Source organism: Nyctereutes procyonoides, unplaced genomic scaffold (assembly GCF_905146905.1).
Source record: "Nyctereutes procyonoides isolate TBG_1078 unplaced genomic scaffold, NYPRO_anot_genome, whole genome shotgun sequence".
Classification (NCBI taxonomy): Eukaryota; Metazoa; Chordata; class Mammalia; order Carnivora; family Canidae; genus Nyctereutes; species Nyctereutes procyonoides.
The window spans coordinates 56,489,514-56,508,104 of record NW_026575046.1 but is presented as its reverse complement, the minus strand read 5'-3'; positions in this window follow the sequence as shown (position 1 = coordinate 56,508,104).

The following is an 18,591-nucleotide window of genomic DNA, read 5'->3' as shown; positions in this document are numbered from 1 at the left end:
CTTTTATTAGTCTCAAGTCTCATTTGGTTTCAACCTGCACACTGATAGTGCCTCTCTTCTCTGTAATATTTCCTTTTGAAAGAGGATGCTTTCCATATTTCAGACCTCAAAATTGTACTGCATGAAATAACACAGAGAAATGAATCACTGGTTGCTGTTTTATTACCAAGACCCATTACATAAATAATATGGGTTTTATATAGCAAATATGTGCGATAGTGTTTACAGTGAGTTGACCAGTAAGCATGTGGAACTTCCATGTTACAAATTTTCATAAATGCCATTAAAGAAGTAATGACCTTGTAAAAATCAAATGAAAAATAGAATAAGTACTGATTTTTCCCCCTTTTTGTAATACATGCTTCTGACTCTGGAACTGCTGTACAAATTCTCACTACAGCGTGATTGATCTAATACAATTCATGAGTGCTATCTTGTCACAATTGAAGAGTGAAAGAACTTCTCAGCTCTAGGGATCAGCTTTTATTTAAGTTGCATTGTTAATTTTTTTTTCTCAGTAGCTCCTTAATTACCTAATCACCTAAGAGGATCAAAGTTCTGTCTTTTGAAGATTAATGAGAAGAAAGAAAGCAACTGATACTTAATGTTACCTACTGTGTGCTGAGGACCTTAAGCATATTTTATTTAATCCTCAAGTGATATTACATTGAAGCATGATTATGCCATTATTTTATAGTTGAAGAAACTGAGCCATAGTGGTGTGAACTGTAAGCTCACTCTGTTTTGAATGTTGTACATGCATTGGATTCTTAATCTTCTCAACAATGCTATTAGGAAGGAATCATTAACCCCATTTTGTAGACAAAAATTGATGATCGTTATAGGTGGTTTAAAAATGGCCATTTTTTTAAACCTATTTAAGTCTCGGTTACATACATAAAAATGTTTCTCAGTCTTGACAGTATTAACATTTTGGATTGGACAATTCTCTGTTGTGGAGGCTGTCCCATGCATTGCAGGATATTTAGTAGCATCCCTGGCCTCTACCTGGTACTAAATGCTCGTTGGATTTTGCCACCTACCAACAATTGTGACAACTAAAATACATTGTCAGATATTTCCTAAGGGGCAATATCACCCCAGGTAAGAACATTGACACATAAGGACAGTCATTGCAAGTAAGTGACAATCCTGGGATCCTAAGGGAGAACCAAAAGAATATAAATCCCTTGATCATTTAAATATTTACTAATAAGTAGTAATTATAGCTAATATCTATTGAGTACATATTTATGAGGTGACTATTATTATTCTTTTTTTCACATATAGGGAAAATGAGTCACAGAAAGGCTGAATTATTTCCATAAGGTTGAAGACCTGTAAGTGGTAGTGATTTTCAACTCAAGAAGTATGAGGTCAACCCACTTTTTATATATCCCATGTCCTTTTTCTCATATGGTAGACATTCTTGGGGACCTACCCAGCAGCCACCCCAAACCCCTTCTGCCTTATAGGAAGAGTCAATGTTCCATCAGTGTGACTGTCCACGTCAGATACTAGATTTCCCTTTCCTTACCGCTGACTAATCCATCCAGGGTAATGGGTTTAGTCTGAGTTGATGGTATGGTTGTTGGTGGTGGACATTCTGACAGTTTTCCTCTTGGTTAAAAGAAAGACATGGTCAAAGTGAGTCCCTCTCTTTCCCTCCCATTTGGACTCTGAGATATGTGGTCATCCATTATGACCACGACAGCAAAGTCAGAGTGTGAAAGTCAGGGTTTTAAAGACTGGAGGCAGAAAAGTACTATCACTGAGAACTGAACTCACCCTGGGGCCATCTATCTCCAAATATTTATTTTGAGTGATAATAACAATTCCTATTAGTTAATTCACTTAAAGGAGCATTATTTCACTTGCAGCTGAAATCAACTTCACTTACTTGCTCCCAAGAAGCAAATCCTTTGGATATCTTTGGATATCTTCTTTTTATCTTTTTGGGGAACTCAGGTACAAAAGGCTTAATTATATTCCTCCAGTCCCAACAGGTGACTTCCTCTTCTCATAGCTACGTCTTTCTTCTTCTTCTTCTTCCTTTTTTTTTAACTCCATTTCCTGTCTTCATTCCCACAAGCAACAATCTGAAGGATATAATGTATATTTATTAGTAGGCATTTATGTCAAATGTGAGACTGTGTTTTGTTTGCATGTGTCACTAATTTGTATAATAAAAATCAGATAGTGATAACTGGTATTATGAGCATTTACATGTCCCAGGAATTAGTTAAGTGCTTATTAGGCATTGACTCATTTAATGCCCACAAAAACCATGTAAGACAGGTACTATCATTATCCAAACCTTATCAATAAGGAAACTGAGGTAAGAAGGGGTACATAAATGACACTGAGCTATAGATCTCATTCTGCTCATTACATTTTTTAAGGATTTTATTTATTTATTCATGAGACACACACACACGCAGAGAGAGAGAGAGAGAGAGAGAGAGGCAGAGATCATAGGCAGAGGGAGAAGCAGACTCCATGCAGGGAGCCTTATGTGGGACTTGATCCTGGGACTCTAGAATCATGCCCTGAGCCAAAGGCAGATGCTCAACTGCTGAGCCACCCAGGTGTCCCACTCATTACATTTTTTAAACAGTACTTTGAGTTCTAGGTCTACCCACACTGGTGTCTGTGTACATATTGTATTGATTATGGCATGGTATTTTATTATGCATATCTTTCATACAGACCCCTTGATGGTGTCCGAATTTCTGCCACCAAAGACAAAGAAATGTTGAACATCCTTATCCATGTTCACTAAGAGACCCCTGTCTATAGGATATACAAAAAAACTATATATACAGAAGCAGAAGGGCAGATTCACAGGAAACATGCACTATTTACTTTGAGTAAAGTTTATAACCTGATGGGCTGCACTAGACTTCATGACCACCAAACAGGCACGAGGGTACTTATATCCCCACATCCCTGCCAACATTTGGTAGTGTCTAGCACTGTAATTTTTGTTAAGCTATTAAGACAGAAATAATATCTCATTATGTTTACATTTCCATTTTTCTATTAAATGGATTACTAATACAATTAAGCATTCTTCCTATGATTTATAATGGGATTACTTCTAAGAATTTATTCTTTAAAATACAACTCAGGGGGATCCCTGGGTGGCTCAGCAGTTTAGTGCCTATCTTCAGCCCAGGGCATGATCCTGGATACCCGGGATTGAGTCCCACGTTGGGCTCCCTGCATTGAGCCTGCTTCTCCCTCTGCCTATGTCTCTGCCTCTCTTTCTCTCTGTGTCTCTTATGAATAAATAAAATCTTTAAAAATATATAAATAAATAATAAATAAATAAATAAAAGACAACTCAGAATACCCCCTCCCTTACTAAAGATGCACATTATTTTCATTCTATACAATGACCAAATGGGAAAATTCTTTCACGTGCTAAATATAATAGCTTCTTTGTGAGCAATCAATAGAAGAGGCAGACTTGATAGTAAAAAAAAAAATACAGGATAAAGATAATTCCATTTTGTTGCTTGGATTGTAAATAGAAAATACAAGAAAAGGAATAGGTATTTCATTGCTGGGGACATGTGCTATGATTTTTCTGGTCATTGTTGTGGTTAAGATTCTTTAGTTATTTGAGTTTCATTTGTTTCCCCACTCCTCGTTGAAGATCTATGCTAGAGCTCTGCATGGTGTGTGGGAGAGTCCATGCTCTCAAATCATTCGACCTAGAGTAATTATAACACAATAATGTAAGTGAAGATAAATGAGCCTGGAGTTGGAACATTTAACCCAGCTGAGACACTGGAGTTCAGGGGTATTCTTTGAGAGGATGGTGCTTCATCTTGTGCTTCATCTTTCACTTAATTAAAAAGTTCAGGGACACTTATGTGGCTCAGTTGGTTAAGCTTCTGAGTCTTGATTTAGGCTCAAGTTATGATCTCAGGGTCATGAGGTTAAGCCTTTCTGTGCTGGGTGTGGAGCCTGCTTAAGATTCTCTTGCTCTCCCTCTCCTTCTGCCCTTTCTCCCTACCTCCCCCTACCCTCTATTAAAAAAAAAAAGAAGAAGAAGAAGAAGAAAAGGAGAAGAAAGAAGAAGAAGAAGAAGAAGACGAAGAAGAAGAAGAAGAAGAAGAAGAAGAAGAAGAAGAAGAAGAAGAAGAAGAAGAAGAAAGAAGAAGAAGAAACAGGAAAGAAAGAAACATAAAAATATTTTTAAAAATTCAGAAAGTACTGTCAGATCTACATTTCTTTCCCTGACTGTGAAAACATACGTACACTCAATCCACTTCATCATTACCCCAGACACAGATGCAAGAGGCAGCAGAGTATTTGCAAGGAATGACAAGAAGCTCAGTGTTTCTGGGGCACAGAGTGTGATACAAGTGGGAAGACAGAGAAGAGATGGGCAAAGCCTCACATGCCATGGGCAGGAGCTTGGACTTCACTGTATTGTTGATGGGGAGCCAGTGAAAGGTTTTAAACGGAAGGGATTTGGTCAGAATTGCATCTCAGTGGATGATGGATTTGAAGGGGATGGATAAGAAAAAGAAAGTGACAATAGTAATTCAGATGACCAGCAATGAAGTCCTAAATAGAATAGTGGCAAAGGCATAAAAAAGAAAGACTGATTGAGGAAATAACATCAGCAGGATACGTGCTTGGAAATATGAGGAGCTTAAGTGGAGAGAGAGGGAAAGGGGACAGTCCAAAATGTCCTCTAGGTTCTAGAAATCACAAATTATAGTGAGAAGAAAAAATACAAGGAGGATGATTTTCCAAGACAGTTCACTACTCTCTTAGGCCCATCAATCAGGAAGCAAAGAAGCCCTGATGCCACAGAAATAAGAGCCAGAGCTTTAACAGATGAACATGTCTGGGCACTGTTATAAACACTTTATATTGAGTAACTCATTTAATCCCTGAAACAACTCTATGACACAGGTCCTATAATAACCTACATTTTACAGATGAGAAAATCAAAGATTGAGTTTAGGTGACCCACCAAAAATCACACAGCAGAGATGTGAGTTGAGCATAAGCAGTGTAGTTTCAGAGTCTGTGTTCCAGAGTCTGCGCTCTTACTGATGACACTACTCTGCTTAGAGTTCCAGCTGGGCAGGCCTTGCTGAATAAGCATTAGCCCCATTGCTCCCCACACATCTCAGGCAAACCTCTAGCCCCTTTATTCACCTGTCCTTGCTGCTTGTTTCTACCATGAAGTGAGGAGCAACCTGTGTGAAGGCTAAGACAGGACAGAGTGGAAGCAAAGAGATTCTGAGTTCTGGTCCAAACATAAATGCTTCCTTGCTCTATTACAGAAGCTTGACTATAGTCCTCAGAACAACCATGAAAGCTGAAGTCACATCTGCAATACACGTTTTGATGGATGCTCCCATTGCAGTGAATTGGTGTCCATCTGCAACCTGGCACTTTCTCCAGGTGACAGGAGAGAGGCTTACAGTCTTCTCTTTTTTTCTTAGAAGAATGGAAAATGTAAGTGAGGGCATATGCCTCTGGTTGAGTGTATTCTCATGTCTTAGTTCTGGTGGTACAGAGAAGTACCAGCTATAGAAGGTATTACCGGTAGTCTCCTATCAGGAGAAGACTGCCTACATTTCTCCAATCTATTCTTTGGGGCTAGCAGATAGCATTAGGCAGCACAGATAAGAAGAACATGTTCAGAGCAAGACCCTCAGATGATGGTGACTTCATTCCCTCAGGAGGCTAGCGTGAGTTACATTAACGAAATTGACTAAAAACACTTGGTTGCCACCACTTGAAAGAAAGGGTAGAAGAGGAGGTAAGGACTTGTAGGCATGAGATGAAAGGTCAGTTTTGGAAGTTTTGTGTGTGGGAACATCGGGGACCGCCGGGTTGAGATTATATAGCTGGCAGATGTGTCAGAACTGAAGCAAGACATCTGTGGTGAATAGTACCTTAGGAATTGTCTATTTCTTATTATGCTAATTTCTGTGTAATTTTTATTTTGCTGTGATCATGGTCAATGTTCTTTATTTCTGGGTACAAAAGTCAATGACTTCCCTATATCTATTTCAGCATATCAGTGATAGATTAACAATGTTCGGCAATGGCATTCACCAAGTAGAGACAAGCACATCGATGGGGGAGCCCCGTAGGTGCGGATGAGCAGAACCCTGATAAAAGCCAACGTGTGAAGGTTGCAGAATGGAAGAGGAGTTAACTTAGCAGGCTACAAGAGTTGCAAGAGGGTCTTCCTAGATAAAAGGGTGTAGAGGTTCAAGAGCAAGAGAGCGATCAAGAATGCGTATTAAGCATGGAGAACCAGCTAGATGAAGACCAAAAAGAGAAAAGTCCCATTAAGAATGTAGAAATATTAGGATGACAGGTTTCCTTAATCATAGCAGTTGATGGCTGATTGCTGTGGGTTGGGGAATGAAGGAGAGATCAGGAAGTGACATAATGTTTGATTAAACTAGGGGGAACAGTTTGACATTATTAAAATAATTTAACATTCTTTTGCAATTTCTCCAGTTCAATGAAATAAAACCTGACTGATGTGGAAATGTTGGGGTTTGGAGTTGACAGCCAACAAAGAATTCTGGAGGCATCTTTGGGGCAAAAAGGTGGTTTTATTAAAGCATAGGGACAGGACTCAAGGGCAGAAAGAGCTGCATTGGGGTTGTGATGCGTGAATAATTATGTACTTTCAAGTACGGAGGGAGTTGGGGACTGCACGAGCCTCTGTGGTATTTTGGAAATAAAGTTTCCAGGACCCTGAGGGAGCTAGCTCTTGTTAGGAAAAGGTCATTTATGGGCAGCCCAGGTGGCTCAGTCGTTTAGCGCTGCCTGTGACCCAGGGTGTGATCCTGGAGACCTGGGATCAAGTCCCACGTTGGGCTCCTTGCATGGAGCCTGCTTCTCCCTCTGCCTGTGTCTCTGCCTCTCTCTCTCTCTCTCTCTCTCTCTTTCTCTCTCTCTCTGTATCTCATGAATAAGTAAATAAAATCTTTTTTTTTTAAAAAAAAAAGAAAAGGTCATTTATTACTGTTTAGTAAAACCTCAGTCATGTGACCCTTTGGGTGTGTATATTGGTGGGCCACATGCTTGGAGGATGACTGCCAACATATGTTTTGGGTGAGTAGAGACAAAGGAGGTTTCCAAAGGAATTTTCATATGTTTAAGGTAGACTCATGGGATCCCAGGAGGTGGGGACAATGTTAAGCAAGATTGCCGTTTGCCCTTAGCAAAGTGTCAACATCTAGGGAGCTGAGCTGCTAGAGGGTCACTCTGCTTATTTCAAGGACTTGTCAATGGGCTGTAAGTAGTAAGGAAATTTAATTTTTTCTTTTGCTTTTGTTTCCCACATCACTGACTATGTTAACTAGCAGAAAATATAATAGTCTCTATCAACAGAAAAAAATATGCCCAGGGTAGCTGAGAAAATTAAGGAAATTCTACTGAAACTATCGTGGTTGAGTAAGATGGTTGGATACACATTCTGACATGTCAATGTCATTTCAAAACTATGTTAAAGGTTTTCCTATTCAGAATAATTTGTTGCATGATATACTGGAAAATTAGCCAAATCAGAAGAGCACCACAAATATAAATTAGCAAGATTTACTGTAATAAGAAATTGATCAACAAAGATATTTTAAAAATACATGAGACTCTGCTTTCAAGATGGTATAGGCACACTTTCCCATAGCCCTTGTGATAAATAGAATTAATATCATGGACATTCTTTAAAACAGACATAAGAAGACTCAGAAAAGTCAAGAGAAGGCGGGCCAGCTCGAAACCTCAGGCCATGAAAAATGACATCCTGGTGAATCTCCTGCATTTTCTTTTGGCCTCATGTAGCCCAGACTTGGAGCTGAAAAAGACAAGCCAGAAAGTCCAACGTGGAAAACAACAAGAACACCTCAGTGAAAGCCTATTTTCTCTGTGAATAGAACAGGAAAGGGGCCACCTGGCCCTTTTTAGACAACAACTGATCTTCCTCAACCAAACCCTACAAAACGGGTTCCCCCACCCCCACCCCCAGCGAGCAAAGGACTTGGGGGAGCTTTGATTCCCACCACTGTGAAGCTCTAATGAGGCCTCCTCGCAATAGCAGTGTAGGCTCAGAGACCCAGCAGGCATCTGGGACTTTCATCTCCATCAGCTGGCAATAACTGCTCCCTCATGCAGCCACAAAAGCATTAGAAGCATAAATAGTGAACTTTTCATAAACTTGCTTCAGGAAAGGACTTCTTATTTATTTTTATCTATTTAATTTTGACTAGATAACAAATTAACATTATTCTTGATTTTAAATGCACAAAAGGGCACACATTGAAAGTTTCTTATCTTCTTACACCCAGTCCAGTTCTCCCCGCATGAACACCAGGGTTCATGGTTCTCTGTATAACCTTCACAATGTATTACATGGAAACAAGTAAAAGTGTGCCCTTGTAGTTCCCATTTTTACATAAATAGAAGCATACCATTCACATTGGTTTGACCTCTCCCTCCCTGCCACCACTAATTTGTCTCATGAGTGTAAATAGCACTAGCCTATGTGTCAGCTACTTTTTTTTGTTAAGATTTTATTTATTTATTCATGAGAGACACATATAGAAGCAGAGACACACAGGCAGAGGGAGAAACAGGCCCCCCGCAGGAAGCCTGATGTGGGACTTGATCCCAGGACCCCGGGATCATGCCCTGAGCCAAAGGTAGATGCTCAACAACTGAGCCACCCAGGGGCCCTTATGTGTCAGCTCCTAGTCTTTCTAAGTCCTCTTCAAGTATCTATTCATGTAATCCTCACAACGATCCTATGAAGGAAGCAATATTGCCATTTTCATTTTTAAAATTAGAAAAATAATGTGCAGAGGGGTTAAGTTTCTCTTGTTCAGTATGCAGCTCTAGAGTCCAAACTTATAAAAACGTTGCTTTCATGTCTTGATAGTGCTCCATGTTAGTATATGAAGAGCTTTCTCCTTTCCTATGGCTACAAAGTACTATATGATATGGATGTACCATATTTTTTGAACTGGCTGCCTATTGATGTTATTCCTATCTTTTGTTATTTCAAAAACATGCTGCACTGTGTATCCTTGTAGATGCTGTGGGGGATGGCCACCAACAGTGGGATGACCCCATTGGGTGGAGGCTGGCTGCTTGGGAGGTGAAATAATTCACCCAAAGCAGAACAAAGGAGATAGAAGTTTTTTTGAATTCATTATGAGGGAGTAGTGGGCCAGACACCAAAGGAAAGACTATGAGAAGGCAGCAGCGGGAGTGGGGTGGGGGAGCGCTGTTATTTAAGGGGGGAAGTGAGAGGGTATGGGAACATACAGAACTTTCCTTTTTTTGCTACCTGTGTCTGGGTGTAATTAAGCCATCGGTCAGCTAGGGTTTATGGATGTTTTGAGGTTGGTCAACTAATGGGCCTGTATGGATTCATCCCGGGGGTTGGGGGTCACTGTGGGCCCCTCTTCTTTCCTCAGGTTTCCATTGTTCAAGTCCGTTGCCTAAAAGCAGCCTCTATAGATACTTCCCTAGTATTAGTCTGAAATGCAAAATGAATGTACTAGAGCAGAATTACCAGGTAAAAGCATGAGCATTTGTAATTTAAACAGATATTTGCCAAATTGCTCTCCATTTTGCATTGCATTGATACATATATTCCACCAGCAATGGAAAACAAATGATTAGAAGGATATAAAACAAAATTAGTATTATGCTTTTTCCTTCCCTAATTGAAGAACAGGTAATTTTTTTTTTGATAACTGATAATTTTTAAAAGTTGCCTATTGTATTTTGTTTTCCATCAAGGTAAGATGATATATGAGGGACCAATTTTTATCTATTTGTATTTTCCCTTTCCAATCTATCTCACCTCATTCCCAACTCATTCCCCAGATTCATATTTTTTAAAGCAGGTTTTTATTTTTTAATTCTTCTTCTTCTTCTTCTTCTTCTTCTTCTTCTTCTTCTTCTTCTTCTTCTTTCTTCTTCTTCTTCTTCTTTTCTTCTTCTTCTTCTTCTTCTTTTTAAGATGTACTTATTTACTTGAGAGAGAGACAGGGAGGAGTGCACATGCATGGTTGGGGGAAAGGGGCTACAGAGAGAGGGTGAGAACCTCAGGTAGATCCCTGCTGAGCACAGAGCCAGACAAGGGGCTGGATCGCACAACCCTGAGATCATGACCTGAGTGGAAATCAAGAGTCAGACGATTAACCAATTGAATCCCCCAGGGGCCCTATTCTTAAATTATTGTCTTGCTCTTTTTTTTTTTTCATGGTTGAAGAGATAAAATGCTTTGAAGTCAATACACATCCCTACCTTTGCTCATCGAAGAGATTGATGTTTATCAAGAAGACAGTCCTTTGGAGAGAAACAAGGAGCAGGTGGCTCTTTGCTGCAGAGGTGGGGGCCGCCAAGGGCATCACACTGCAGGGGGGGCTCACAATCTCTTTCGTGGCAGTTCTTTGGTAAGGTGGCAAGATTTCAGAGGCAATGAATATGTAACAACCAAGGAGAGGTGGATCCAAGGTACAGGAGGTCCCAGCATCTCCAAAGGATCCTGTAACACAAATACGGTCCAGCTGTGTTGAAGTGGCACACATTGGAACAAAATTTACCTCAAGAGTTTTCAATGAGGATGAGTAACCACAAAAAAAGAGGGACTTCCCCATAGGGCTGATGCTCTACTGGACTCCAGGGTATTAAATGGGTCTTGAGAGGATTTCAAATCCTATTAATGACCAGAAAGTTAATTTGCATTTGTTTAGTGGAATGCAGGGGGAGCTCAGAGCTGTAGCCTGTAAAGCTGTTTCATACCTAAAAGGCAGAAGGCTCCCCAGAAGCAGATATTACCGCCCTCCTTCCTTTTCCCAGCAAGAGGCCATTGGAATTTCCAGCCTGCATAGAAGACTGCATGTGTGTGTAATGAAGAAACCACTGGACCTAGTATCAATTAATGATTAGTTTGGTGAAAAAGGCACAAAAGGGAAGAGTTCTACTTGGAAATTATCTTCAGAGGTCGATAATTTTAATGAATAACACTTTAAGAATCCTATTTCCTGATTCCGAAATTGCTCCCTTTAATCAGTGCCGTCCAAGTTGTGTTTGCACTGAGCATATAAGCTTTGTCCTGTGGGGACAGTGACAGAGTTAAGATCTTTCTTTCTTTAGGATATTGTTCTTTTATTACCCAAAGAGAGTATTCACCAAGCTAGTGAAGATTTTCTTGAAGATGTGGGCGGGGGGGACTACTGAATGTGTAGATATTGAACCATTTCTCTAGCCCTCTCAATGGTTAATGTGATTACCAAACCCCAGGACAGGTTCCCAGGGAAATCCATATGAATTTTGTTTTCATCAACCAATAGATATTTGAGGAAGATGATTCATCTCCTCTTACTTTAGTGCCTTAGGTCTGTCTTTAAAAAGGCATACCATCTAGTGAAATTGGAATTACTTTTGTCCTCTTCAATCTTGGTGGAATTTTACCAGGAACTGCTTTGAGATATCTGGTGAAAATACAACTGTTCATTCCTCGAAAAATGCTATAAATGGATTACTTATTTTTAGTTGGAAAACAAAACACAATGTGTCTAGAGTCACTTTATTTTTTTTTTAAGATTGTATTTATTTACTCATGAGAGACACATAGAGGCAGAGACAGAGAGGGAAAAGCAGGCTCCCTGTGGGGAACTTGATGTGGGACTTGATCCCAGGACCCCAGGATCACGACCTGAGCCAAAGGCAAATGCTTAACCACTCAGCCACCCAGATACCTTTAAAACACTTTAAAAGTCAGAATTCCATTTACCTGGAGGATATTAATTGAGAAAATATGTATTTTTAAAAAAACACAAATAAAAAGTGCTGACCTGTAACTAAATAAGTACTTTCCAGTAATGGCCATGGTAACTGCATTTGAAAATCTTTATGAAAACAACAAAAAGAAAACTAACCTGGTTCCAAGACTAATTTCTGTTCCTTTTCTTTTTTCGCATCAATTTTTTTCTTGTATTTGCTTGCGGAAGTACCACACATGACAGATCAGAGCAAGCACAAAGTAAAATCACCTGTTAATATCCTACCCAGAGCCTGTTGACCAGGCTGGTGTGCCATCTGACAGTTGCTATCAATGTTTGATGCTAAGGACTCAACAATTCTCCCTTTTCTCTGGAGCATTTCCCTCAGCCTGTGGGACCCATCTTACTCAGGAGGCATCCCACAGCTAAACGTTGACTGCCCTGAGAATAAAACACACCAAACCCCTTGCCTCAGATGGAGACATAGATCCATCAGGACATTCTGGATTACTTGAGACTATATCCTTGTTCAAATCCTTCCCCTTCATTCCCACCACTTTTCTCACTCCCTTACAGATTTCTCCTAAAAGGCACCCTTTAGTAAATGATGTGCACCCAATCCCTTTCTCAGGCTCTATTTCTAAGCAATCAGAGTTGTCATGTTGTATGTTCAAGATGAGTAGGTATTTCAGAGAACCAACTAGTGATTGCCAGAGGGGAGGGGAGTAACATGGATGGGCAAAATAGGTGAAGGGGATAAAGAGGTGTAAACTTCCAGTTATAAAATAAATGTCACAAGAATGAAAAATATAGCATAGGAAATATATGTTATACATGTCAATAAAGTTGTAATAACTTCATATGGCGACATTTGGTGACTATACTCACCACGCTGAACATTTTGTAATGTGTATAATTGTCAAATCACTGTAGTGCACCTAAAACTAATATAATATTGTAGGTCAATTATACTTCAACAAAAAATAATACTTCAGAAAGTTGTCTGGGTTAAATGAAGACTTTAGCTCACTGTGTATTCAAAACAAATATCACCATTATTAAAAAAAAAAAAATGAGGGGCATTCCGGGTGGCTCTGTGGTTTAGCGTCGCCTTCGGTCCAGAGTGTGATCCTAGATACCCGGGATCAAGTCCCGCATCAGGCTCCCTGCATGGAGCCTGCTTCTCCCTCTGCCTGTGTCTCTGCCTCTCTCTGTGTGTGTGTGTGTCTCTCATGAATAAATAAATAAAATCTTAAAAAAAAAAGAGTAGATATTTCAAAAAGAACAAGGTAGAAAAAGATGTATTTGTGTAGAAGAACAGTGTCTGCATAACAACCCCACTGTCCCACAGAAAGAAAAAGCTTAAAGCTGTGCTGCTCAGGAAGGTGTTACTTGGAACTTCTTGGGTTAAATGGAAGAAGACAGGAAGTGGAGGCCAGATGAGAGATAAGTCTGTAAAGATGGGTTCTAGTCAGCTTAGGAGGGAGGAAACATCTATCTATACCTCGTCCTCCCTAGAAGACCACAGAGACCTGTGCTGTGGTTTGAAGTTGGGGTGAAGCCAAATATCCTATATCAAGGCTAAATCCTCTCTTCTTTGTGATTCCCTGTGCCTTTCCTTCTTTCATGTGTGGGTTTCAGTGAGTGATGGCAACAGTCACAGGTGTAACAGCCTGACATTTGGTATCCTAAGGCAAAAGGAATCTTTCAGGTTTCTTTCTTTCTTCTTTCTTTCTTTCTTTCTTTCTTTCTTTCTTTCTTTCTTTCTTTCTTTCTTTCTTTCTCTTTCTTTCTTTCTTTCTTTCTTTCTTTCTTTCTTTCTTTCTTTCTTTCTTTCTTCTTTCTTTCTCTTTCTTTCTTTTTCTTTCTTTTCTTTTTTCTTTCTTCTTTCTTTCATGATATGCACAACTGAGAATCAACACATCACTCTCCTTTACCTTTTATTCAGATTATTTTGACACCTGTGTCTGATAGTGACATGTGTGTCCACAAGACGAATCCAGAGTGCTGGATATAAATATAAGCTAGAGGAGTCACTGTCCAGGATGTAAATGGTAAATTCTGCAAAGTCCCTAAGACACCTTCTGATTCTCACTGAACAATCCCTCCAAATGCTGGAGCTTTCATGTCACCACCAGTGTACCCCATTCAGTGTAATTTCATGTGCTGCTTACAGATATCTTTCAAACTCTTCCCCTTGGGAGCTCTCTGTGGAGCCTGAATGAGGAATTCTAAGAGAAGCAGACCTGTGACCCTCTCCTCATGCCAGAGCAATCACCACCTGTCCAGTGTGAGAACTGGCTGGGAGATTCTGTAACAGAGGCAATGAGTTTTGGAATCATAGATGAGACCACATCACAAAGATTATATTTCAACTGCCTGTAGAGGTTGGGAATTGGGGTAACAAATACTAGCCCATGTGCCAACCTAGTCAACCTGAAGTCTCTACAATCCTCCAAACAGGCAGCCCTATTCCGAAGAGTTATTTAGGTGAATACAATCAGATTTGCCTTCAATTTACTTAAGGAGATCATCTTTCAGAGTACTAGTGGGCGGTGGGGCTGCAGGGGTCACAGCTCACCAGTGGCTACTCATCTATGATATCTCTAAACTCTCGTCTTTACAATCTTGTGATTTTGCAGAGCATTTTTCTAATTATGATAATACATAATGAAAGCAGGAAAAATGCAAAGCACAGTACATCACAGAGGAAAGAAAATCCATGATAAATGCTGACACTAACAATGGTGACTGTTTATATTGATAAATTAGGACATTTTGATGATTTGATGCAGATATTTTTGCAGGGATTTGTAATTGCTGGAGACATCATGAAGCAGTACTCTTGAACCAAGTGTTTTGCTGCAGCCTTATAAAAATAGCTACTTTAAAATGTAAAAGTCACGTGTACCATAGGTAGCACCATATAGGGATGGGGTCTGTGTCGCTGCTCTAAACTCCATTTCCTCACATACACTCATTCCAAGAGATTCAGGGAGAGTTGAAAAAGAAATAGGACCAGTTGTAAACAGACCAGTTTGGTACATTTCTTCAACATACAATGTATCTTGGGGACAATGTGTCGCTAAGTGTCCATGTTCTTAATGCTTTCCATTTTAAATGTGCATTCTGAGAAGAAGCATTTTGTTTTCTGATAGAAATGAGTCCTTGGAATTAAACTGGAACTTTCTGTATATGTGTGTGAGTGCATGTACACACACACATTCATATATTGCACACACAGTTATTTCTATTTGGTTAGAATGTTGTACAACCTAAATGGCAATCAAGTGGTGATCAATTTAACAAATTTATCGTAAAACATATAAAGTCTAGGTAATAATTAAAAATATTTATACATACATGTGTATGTGTCTGTGTATGTGTGAAAAGTGACAAGGTAAGCATATATATTTTGAGTATAGTTTCTCATTTTACTTTTTCATTCAAAACTTTGATGAAACTTAGTGATAGGGACACCTGGGTGGCTCAGTTATTGATAGTCTTCCTTTGGCTCAGGGCGTGACCCCGGGGTCCTGGGATCGAGTCCCACATCAGGCTTCCTTCAGGGAGTCTGCTTCTCCCTATGCCTGAGTTTCTGCCTCTCTCTCTCTGTGTCTCTCCTGACTAAATAAATAAAATATTAAAAATAAAAACCCTTAGAATAGTATAAACATTGAACTTTGTTCCTCAAAAACAGTGACTATGCCTTTTTATAAAATGTGTATAGAATGTTCATAAGTTTGACCAAATAATAATACACAAAACCTCCATGTATTTCAAAGTAGAAATAATATAGTATTCTCTGATCACACTGAACTGCAACAAGAATGTAATAACAAGACAAAATATCAAAAAGTCCTTAAGACCTGGAACTTGTGAAAACTTTTCCGAAACAATTTAAGAAAAAAAAAAAAAAGAAAGTAAAACCAAATTGTAGAATTTCTAAAAAACACCAATTGTGAAAGCCATTCATATCAGAAAGTATGAGGTAAAGGCATCAAGTTTTAATTGGAGATTGGAAAAATGAAAATAACAAACCAAGAGAAAGGCAGAAGGATGGATTCATTAAAGATAAAATGTAATCTTTTTGAATGTAATCAATTAGAAGCAAGAAAAATGTCAGAATAAGTAAAAAGAGCACTGAAGCTTTGAGCAAACTTTATCGGTTAGTAGAAAATACAAATACAAAAATAACTAAGGATGAAGAGTAAATCATCATATTTGGAGGAAATTAAAACATCGACAAGAAACTATATTGTTCAACTCTGCAAAAGCAGTGGAAATTCCAGGAAAAAATAAAAACATCTTTTAGGGAATTTTTACTCAATTGAGTGACCCCAACACAAGCAGAATATCTATAAACCACTCACTAGGAAAAAATAAAGTTGTGAAAATGTTATCCCTCTATCTAAAATCAGCAAACTCAGACATTTCACAGGGAAATTTTACCAAAACTTTCATAGATCAGAAAATCACAAAGCTATTAAAATTTTTTCAGTAATAAGAAGAAAGACACCAAGTAAGTCTCTTTTATGAAGCTCATCTTACACTGACATTGAAATCCAGCAAAGAATTTTTAAATGGACCAAACCAAACACTGTTGAGATTATTAATGAAAATGCTAAATATTATCAAACACAACATAGCCACATATTAAAACAATAATACTATGGCATCATTTATTCCATTACAGCAAGAATGAGCATTTAGAAACCTATTAATTTTATCATAATCATGGATTCTGGGAGAAAGACATAGATCATTTCATAGATGTTGAAAGGTCTTTGATAAAATTTAGTATCCTTAAAAGGATGCATTGGTGTTCTTTAAACATGATGAAATAGAGCTATCTGAACCCCAAATTCTTTTTTTTTTGTCATGAAACTATTAGAAGCATTCTCACTAGAATTTTAAGACAAGGATGGCCACTATTACCATAATTACGATATCATTTTGAAAGCATTAGCCGTTGTAGATAGGCAAGTGAAAGAAATTAGACATATGAAAATGAGAAAGAAAATCATGCTTTTCTTGATTTGCCACTGATGTGAATATACAATTGAAATATCCATGATTCAACTGGTAAAAGCAGTTACAGGGAAGAAACTCAGATTAATTTCCAGATATAAAATCCATATGCAGAAATTAAAAAGTTTCTTTTTTACAAACAAACCAAAAAGCATGTAATGGAAACTATTCCATCACAAATAATTTCAATAATGATAAAAAATACCACTTAATAAACTTAATAAAAATACTCTCCAGATATGAAGAATAAAATGTTCTTGAAAGACTCAAAAAGAAAGACTTGAAAAGATAGAAAGTAATTACTGTGATTGGAATAAGAAAACTCATATTTTTACAAATATTAATTCTTCCTAACTTAATGTGAGCTCAGTAATAATATTTGGCACTTAACAAATACATACTAAATTTTATATAAAAATCAATAAGATATGAAAAAGATAAGCAACAAGAGATTACCTGATTAGTGTATTAAAATGCATTATAAAACTAGACAAAATACAGGAGTGAGATACTAAGTCACAGACGTAAAGTAATGGAAAAAATAAAATCAAATACATATAAAATATTACTACCAGGGAAGTATAAACTTTTTTAAAAATTAGAAAATGATGAGTTAAACAATAAATGTGTTTTTTTTTTCCTGATCAAATGACCATTTAGTGGAAAAAAAGGCTTACATATAACTAATATACTAGGAGAAATTTCAAATGGACCAAAGATGTTATGATAAGAAAATCTGTAAGTATACTTAAAGGAAAATATACTGTACAGGTAAAAATGTTTTATAATATAGGAGTGGGAAAGGCCTATCCAGTAACGACAACAAAACCTAGAAGTCTCAAAATTTGGTAAATTTTATTACATTAGAAATAAATTATGAATGTAAAAACATAAAAAAGTCAAAACATAAATGATCAACTACATTTCACAAATCATAGCACAAAGAATTAATTGCCTAATTAAGAAAAGAATTTCTATTAATCAGCAAGAAAAGTGACAACTAAATGGAAAAATGGACAAAAGTTTAGAGAATTTCACGGTAATTAACGTTTACTCTCACTGATAATACAAAAAAAGCAAAGACTCAGAAAACAATGGGGCCATTTGGAAAGGCCACAGAGGCAAGAGAAAGAAGCTCTGCAAAGCCAAATGCTGGACTATTTGAGCAACAAAAGAAATGGGGAGAAGAATGAATTACTAACCCTAGAATAATGTAACATTCCATGGGTCCAGACTGATATGAACAAGGGGGTCAACCAATCAAGCAATAAGCATGACTAAAGAGGAGGGGAAAGAAAACCTCTTCCTTAGAGTAGAATTGCAGCCACTGGGTATAGAATGAATGGTGGCAATCACCTTCTATCTTCAACTGATCTAAGAGTAGTGAGATAATTCATGATTTAACAACAGGTAGATAGTCTCAAAGCATCTCCCAGAAAATGTATTGGGAATCAGAGGAAAACCTACCAGGTACCATCTGAAGGAAGTGATCAAACTTGACATCATAAGTATTGGAACAAAACCCACTTCATATGCCTTGTGATTCAATAAAAGACACAATGTTATTTCTGCTGTACTCTTACCACAGAATTTAGTGGTACAGAGACATAGGCAAGCCAAAATTAGAGACATTATACAAAAAAATCTGGCTAGTCCTCTTAAAAAATATCAAGGTAATAAAAGAAAGGGTAATAGAGATATAGAAACTTCCAGATTCAAGGAGAATAAGGTATCACAGCAACTGCACAATGTATAATCCTGAATTTAA